Raw genomic sequence first — 8,475 nt, forward strand, 5'->3', positions numbered from 1 at the left:
GTCATGGTGTTTTATAACAGTAATAGAAACCATAACAAGACATCAGTTGGTACCAGATTGCAGATTGCAGAATATTATTGTGGCAGACCTAATCATGTGGTTTGAGGAGGATGGTAATTAACTTAAACCAGTAAAGACATTGAATGCTCAGCACTCAATAAGCTGCTGTGGGAACATTATCTCAGAAGATAATGCTAAGAGAGCAGATGATGGATCTGGATTGGGAAATTTTAGAGGGACATTTGAGAGTCCATTAAAGATTCTATCAGGTACATCTGATAGTTTTAATTAAGAACAACTAAAATGAAAACTGCATGGCTGGAACAATTGAAACTGGTTAGCCAGGGTTATAATTAAGACGAGACCAGCATCACTGAGGCATAATCTTTTGGGAAGTGTCTCCTCAGGTCAGAATACTGAGGCTGTGCTCTAGAGAGGGCCAAGCTTTACCTTGTGCTGTCAGCTGAACCTAAAAATGTACAAGAGTTTCCTATGTGGTACTAATGTTGAAGGCAAGAAGTGGTCATGGGAGTGGCTTAGGTTTGGCATCCTGAGATGAGGACAGCCCATTGGTGAATGTGAAGCTACAGCTGAAGTAGAAGCCAAAGGATTGAAGGGGCCATGGAAAGAAGTTGAGGTGGCAGTGTCAGTCTCTAAAGAGGTTCCAGAAAAGGCGAGGTGAAGGTGCAGCTCAGTTGCTGTGGAGACTTCAACGTTTTGGAGATGTCAGTGCCATGCGAAGATCACCATAGATAGCAGCAGCTGTGGAGTGGAACTGGCCTGAACCTGGGACAGGAGGAAGACCATAATATTTTGATTATTTTGAGGAAAGGTTAATTATTTGAACATAATTATAATAAATATTTGAATTTCTCTGTATGAAAGTTATTTGAAAGCATGTCTTTTCTACCCATTACTATAGGATTGGAAGTATGGGGAGGGACAGGCTATTTTTATTTTTTGTTGCATTTTTTTCATTGCTGTGGTTTTCCTATCTCTGATCATTTGTTGGTTGAGGGTTTTCTTTTAGTTATTGTGGTTTTCAATTTTATATTTTAAGTTTTTTAAGTTAAAATATAATTAAAATGATACTTTCCCTGTTCTTTCTTTTGTCTAACTCTTCCCATGGAACCCGGTTGCTGTCCCTCAAATTCAAGCTTCTAATTTTAAATTCTTGTTCTCCTCCTCCTCTTCTTCTTCTTCTTCTTCTTCTTCTTCTTCTTCTTCTTCTTCTTCTTCTTCTTCTTCTTCTTCTTCTTCTCCCTCTTGAATTATGTGTATTTGTATATGTATATACCTTTTACTCATTCTTTATACATGTTACTTGGTTAGGTTTTTTCATCTTTCTCTCTTTCTGTTTTCATTTTTCTTTCTCCCTTTTATCCTGTCTTACTTTTAATTCAAGCATTTCACCTTTGGATGTTTGCAATGCTCAACAGAGAACTAGGTCACATAAGAATTGAGAAGTTGGTATTTTGAAGAGGATTGCATTAAATCAGTAGTTTGGTTTCAGTAGGATGGCCATTTTTACTATGTTAATTGTACCAGTCCACCAGCATGGGGGATCTCTCCATTTTCTGAGGTCTTCTTCAATTTCTCTCTTGAGAGACTTAAAGTTCTTGTCATACAGATCTTTCACTTGTTTGGTTAGTATTACTCTAAGATATTTCACTATATTTCACTATTTGTGATTATTGTGAAAGATGTTGTTTCCTATTTTCTTTATTAACCTATTTATCATTTGTATAAAGGAAGGCTACTGATTTGTTTGAGTTAATTTTATATCCAGCCACTTTGCTGAAGTTGTTTATCAGCTGTAGAAGTACTCTAGTAGAATTTTTGGGGTCGCTTACGCATACTATCATATCATCTGAAAACAGGGATACCTTGACTTCTTTGTCAATTTGTATCCCCTTGATCTCCTTTTGTTGCCCTACTGCTCTAGCTAGAACTTTGAGTACTATATTGAATGGATACTAGAAGAGTGAACAGCCTTGTATTGTCCCTGGTTTTAGTGGGATTGCTTCAGGTATCTCTCCATTTAATTTGACATTGGATGTTGGTTTGCTGTATATCACTTGTATTATGTTTAGATATGGGCCTTGAATTCTTGTTCTTTCAAATACTTTTAACATCAAAGGGTGTTGTATTTTTGTCAAATGCTTTTTTTAGTATCTAATGAGATGGTCATGTTATTTTTTCTTTGAGTTTGTTTATGTAGTGGATTATGTTAACAGATTTTCATATATTGAACCAACTTTGCATCCCTGGCATGAAGCCTACTTGATTGTGGTGAATGTTTGTTTAGATGTGTTTCTGGATTCAGTTTGCAAGAATTTTATTGAGTATTCTTGCATCAAAATTCATAAGCCAGATTGGTCTGAAGTTCTCTTTCTTTGTTAGGTCTTTCTGTGGTTTAGGTATCAGAGTAATTGTGACTTCATGGAATGAACCAGGTTGGGTTCATTCTGTTATTTCATGGAATAGTTTGAGGAGTGTTGGTATTAGGTCTTCTTTGAAGGTCTGGTAACATTCTGCACTAAGCTATCTGGCTCTCAAAATACCAACACAATTCTTCACAGGCATGGAAAGAGCAATTCTCAATTTCATGTGGAAAAACAAAAAATGCAGGATATCAAAAACAATTCTTCACAATAAAAGAAACTTTGAGGGAATCACCATCATTGACCTCAAGCTGTACTAAAAAACAGTAGTGATAAAAAAAAATACCTCATGGTATTATGAGAGACACAGAGGGGTCAGTAGAATAGAATTGAAGACCCAGAAGTAAACCCACATAGTATTGGACACGAGCTTTAAAAAAGAAGCAAAAAATATACAATAGAAAAAAGAAAGCATCTTCAATAAATGGTACTGGCTTAATTGGCAGTTGGTTTGTAGAAAAATGAAAATATATCTATATTTGTCACCTTGCACATAGCTCAAGTCCAAGTGGGTCAAAGACCTCAACATAAAAGCAGATACACTGAATCTAATAGAAGAGAAAGTGAGAAAGAGCAGCAAACTCATTATACCAGGGAAAAGTTCTTTAAAAGAATTTCAATGGCTCAGACTTTAAGATCAATAACTGATGAATGGGACCTCATAAAACTGAAAAGCTTCTGTAAGGTGAAGGGACATAGTCAATAGGACAAATCAGCAACCTACAGATAGGGAAAATTTTTTCACTAAAGCCATATCCAACAGAGGGCTAATATCCAAAATATATGAGGAACTTAAGAAGTTAACCTCCAAAAAACCCAAATAACTCAATAAAAAATAGGGTCTACAGCTAAACAAAGAATTCACAACAGAGGAATATTGAATGGTGAAGAAACACTTAAGTAAATGTTCAATGTCCTTAGTCATCAGGGTAATGCAAATCAAGGTGGCCCAGAGATTCTGCCTTACACCAATCAGAATGGCTACAATCAAAAACACAGGTGACAGCACATGTTGGTGAGGATGTGGAAAAAAGAACACTTCCCCATTTTGGGTGGAACTGCAAACTGGTACAACCACTTTGGAAATCAATCTGGAGGTTTCTCAGAAAAATAGATCTACATGAAGACACAGCTATACTACTCTTGGGCATACAGACAAAAGATTGCCCTTCATAACACAGAGGCAGATGCTCTACTATATTCATAGCAGCTTTATCTGGAAATAACACAGATGCCCTTCAACTGAAGAATGGATACAGAAAATGTGGTTCATTTACACAATGGAATACTATTTAACTATTAAGAAGGAGGACATCATGAGTTTTGCAGGCAAATGCATAGAGAATATCCTGAGTGAGGCAACTCAGACTCAAAGAGCAGGCATGGTATGTACTCACTAATAAGTGGATATCAGCCAAGAAAGTACAAATAACCTAGGATAAAATCAACAGAACTCAAGAAGGTTAACAAGCAGAAGGGCCCAAGTGAGGATGCCTCAATCCCTCTCAGGAGGGAGACAAAAACAGTCATGGGAGTCAGAGGGAGGAAAATGGGGAACATGATCAGGTATTGGGGAAAAACAGGAGAGAAACCCTGAGGGCCACCAGATTGAATGGAAATATGCAACCTCAGGGACAGGGGGTGGGAGGTTGGGGCACCATCTAGAAAATACCAGAGACCTGGAAGGTGAGAGACTCTCAGGACTCAAAGGGAGGGACCTTAGATGAAATGCCCAACAGTGGGGAGAGAAAACTTATAGAGTCTTCCTCCAGTAGAAAGAGGTCATCAAGTGGAGGGATAGGGTTGCCATCCCACAGTCAAAAACTCTGACCCAGTATTATTCCTATCTAAAAGAGCTTCAGGTTACCTGTCTGCGCCATTGCCCTGAGCAGATCTAGGATGACATCTCTGCAACCAGTCCCAGTACATCCAGAGGAAGATGGACTCCCAGGAGCTCAAACAAGTCCAGGATCTTAGATAAGGAGGCCACGCCCCCTACCAAACAAGAAGTAACAGACCAAAGGGGACTCAGGAACAACCTCCCAGTGAGTAGCACAGCCTCCTTCCTGTCTGAGCCAGTGCCCTGTGTAGACTCAGAATGCCAGCTCTGAACCCAAACCTAGAACATCCAGAGAAGGAAGGACTCCTAGGAGCTCTAACAAGCCCAGGACCTTAGGTGAGGAGGCTGCAACACCCATTATCCAACAAGGAGTAACTAAGACCAGAGGGGACCCAGGAACTCTCTCCCAGTAACTCTGTAAGTGGCACAGGCTCCTTCTGGTCTGCACCAGTGCACTGAGCAGACCTAGGGTGCCAGCTCTGCACCCAATCCCAGAACACCCAGAGGAAGCCTTACTCCCAGAATCTCTAACACACCCAGAAACATAGTATCACAGGATCACAGGATCTTGGGAGCTTGGTCATATCAGGATTTCAGGATTTCAGAAGCAGCCTGACTCTCAGGAGCTCTTACACCCAGAATTTTAGGATCACAGAGACAGCTGGACTCTGAGGAGTTCTCACACAAACAAGAAGACAGGACAGGCAGGCTCCAGAACATAAGCACAAGAACATAAGCAACAGAAACCAAGGTTACTTGGCATCATCAAAACCTAGTTCTCCCAACATAGCAAGCCCTGAATACCCCCGTGCCACTAGAAAAGCAAGATTTGAATATAAAATCACTTCTCATAATGAGGATAGAGGACTTTAAGAAGGACCTAAATAATTCCCTCAAGGAAATACATGAGAACACAGGTAAACAGGTAGAAGCCCTTAAAGAGGAAACACAAAAATCCTTTAAAGAATTACAAGAAAACACAACCAAACAGGTGAAGGAATTGAACAAAACCATCCAGGACATGAAAATGGAAGTAGAAGCAATAAAGAAATCATAAAGGGGGAATACCCTGGAGATAGAAAACCTGGAAAAGAGATCAGGAGTCATAGATGCAAGCATCACCAACAGGATACAGAAATAGAGGAGAGAATCTCATGTGCAGAAGATGCCATAGAAAACATTAACACAACTGTCAAAGAAAATGTAAAATTCAAAAAGCTCCTAACCCAAACCATCCAGGAAATTCAGGACACAAGGAGAAAAGGAGAAGGTGAAACCTAAGGATAATAGGCACAGAAGAGAGCAAAGATGCTGGTATCTAAACAAATTTCATCCATATATATATTTTTTTCTCAGCACCTCATGGTACCTCCTCAAAATTGACCATATAATTGGTCACTAAACAGGCCTTAACAGATACAAGAAAATTGAAATAATCCCATGCATCCTATCAGATTATCATGAACAAAGACTGGTCTTCAATAATGATAAAATCAATGGAAAGCCCACATACATATGGAAACTGAATAACACTCTATTCAATGATAACTTGGTCAAGAAAGGAAAAAGAAAGAAATGAAATACTTATTAGAATTTAATGAAAATGAAGTCACATCATGCCATAACATATGGGACACAATGAAAGTAGTGCTAAGAGGAAAACTCATGGCCCTAACTGCCTTCAAAAAGAAACTGGAGAGAACATACACTAGCAGCTTGATACCACACCTGAGATCTCTAGAACAGAAAGAAGCAAATACACCGAAGAGGAGTAGATGGCAGGAAATAATCAAACTCAGGGTTGAAATTGAACAAGTAGAAACAAAAAGAACTATACAAAGAACCAACAAAACCAGGAGCTGGTTCTTTGAGAAAATCAACAAAGTAGAAAAACCCTTAACCAGATTAACCAGAGGGCACAAAGACAATATCCAAATTAATAAAATCAGAACTGAAAAGAAAGACATAACAACAGAAACTGAGGAAATTTAAAAAAAATTATCAGAACCTACTACAAAAGCTTATACTCAACAAAACTGGAAAATCTGGATGAAATGGACAATTTTCTAGACAGATACCAGGTACCAAAGTTAAATCAGGAGCAAATAAATCATCTATACAATATACTAAATAGTATACTTAAGTGACCCCAAAACTTCCACCAGAGAACTCCTAAACCTGATAAACAACTTCAGCAAAGTGGCTGGATATAAAATTAACTCAAACAAATCAGTAGCCTTCATCTACTCAAAGGATAAACAGGCTGAGAAAGAAATTATAGAAATGACACCCTTCACAATAATCACAAATAATATAAAATACTTTGTTGTGACTCTAACCAAGCAAGTTACAGATCTCTACAACAAGAAATTCAAGTCCCTGAAGAAAGAAATCAAAGATCTCAGAAGTTGGAAAGATCTCTCATGCTCATGGATTGGCAGGATTAATAATATAATAAATAATATATAGTAATAATATAGTAAAAATGGCCATCCTGCCAAAAGCAACCTACAGATTCAATGCAATCCCCATCAAAATTTTAACTCAATTCTTCATCGAGTTAAAAAGAGCAATTTGCAAATTTATTGGGAATAACAAAAAACCCAGAATAGCAAAAGCTATTCTCAATAATAAAAAGAACTACTGGAGGAATCACCATCCCCAATCTCAAGATGTACTATAATGCAATAGTGATAAAAATCTGCATGGTATTGGTACAGAGACAGGCAGGAATGGAATAGAATTGAAGACCCAGAAATAAACCAACATACCTATGGTGACTTGGTCTCTGACAAAGAATCTAAAACAATCCATTGGAAAAAAACCAGCATTTTCAACAAATGGGGCTGGCTCAACTGGAGGTCAGCATATAGAATAATGCAAATCGACCAATTCTTATCTACTTGTACAAAGCTCAAGTCCAAGTGGATCAAGGACCTTCACAGAAAACCAGATACATTGAAACTAATTGAAGAGAAAGTGGGGAAGAACCTTGAACACATGGGCACAGGAGAAAAGTCCCTGAACAAAACACCAATGGCTTATGCTTTAAAATCATGAATTGACAAATAGGACCTCATAAAACTGCAAAGCTTCTGTAAGGCAAAGGAAACTGTCAATAGGACAAAAATGACAACCAACAGATTGGGAAAAAATCTTCATCAACCCTACATCTGATTGAGGGCTAATACCCAAAATATACAAAGAACTCAAGAAATTGCATTCCAGATAATCAAACAACCTTATTAAAAATGGGGTACAGAAATCAACGAAGAATTTTCAACTGAAGAATATCAAATGGTGAGAAGCACCTAAAGAAATATTCAACATTGTTAGTCATCAGGGAAAGGCAAATCAAAACAACCCTTAGATTACACCTCTTACCAGTCAGAATGGCTAAGATCAAAAACTCAGGTGACAGCAGATGTTGCCAAGGATGTGGAGAAAGAGGAACACTTCTCCACTGGTGGAATTGTAAGCTGGTACAACTATTCTGGAAATCAGTCTGGTGGTTCCTCAGAAAATTGGACATAGTATTACCTGAGGATCCAGCTATCTGACTCCTGGCCATATACTCAAAAGATGCTCCAACATATATTAGGGCTCCAATATGTTCATAACAGCCTTATTTATAATAGCCAGAAGCTAGAAAGAACCCAGATGTCCTTCAACAGAGGAATAGATACAGAATGTACATTTACACAATGTAGTACTACTCAGCTATTAAAAATAATGAATTTATGTAAGTAATTCTTAGGCAAATAGATGGAACTAGAAAATATCATCCTGAGTGAGGTAACTCAATAATAAAAGAACACACATGGTGTGTACTTACTTATAAGTGGCTATTAGCCCAGAAGCTCACAATACCCAAGATACAACACACAGACAACATGAAGCTCATGAAGAATAAAGACCAAAGTGTGGGTGCTTGGATCCTTCGTAGAAGGAGTAACAAAATACTCAATGGGTGCAAATAAGGAGATAAAATGTGGAGCAGACACTGGAAGAGGGACTGTCTGCAGACTGCCCCACCTGGGAATCCATCCCAGGTGCCATTACCAAATGCAAACACAGTTGTAGATGCCAGGAAGTGCATGCTGACAGGAGCCTGATATGGCTTTCTCCTGAGAGGCTCTGCCAGAGTCTGACATATACAAAAGCAGATGTTTTCAGCTAACCATAGAAGTG

At 38.3% G+C, this 8,475-nt stretch overlaps 1 long non-coding RNA gene across 1 annotated transcript; it reads right to left on the minus strand.

The window, feature by feature from the left end:
- Nucleotides 1-253: 253 nt before the first annotated feature.
- On the minus strand, nt 254-8,221 carry LOC143441594 (uncharacterized). Its single transcript, XR_013109155.1, has 2 exons — nt 8,120-8,221; nt 254-786 (listed from the first exon to the last, which is right to left on the minus strand). It is a non-coding gene; the product is annotated as an uncharacterized LOC143441594 (long non-coding RNA).
- Nucleotides 8,222-8,475: the final 254 nt, after the last annotated feature.

Source organism: Arvicanthis niloticus, chromosome 3, assembly GCF_011762505.2.
Source record: "Arvicanthis niloticus isolate mArvNil1 chromosome 3, mArvNil1.pat.X, whole genome shotgun sequence".
In the NCBI taxonomy this organism is placed as follows: Eukaryota; Metazoa; Chordata; class Mammalia; order Rodentia; family Muridae; genus Arvicanthis; species Arvicanthis niloticus.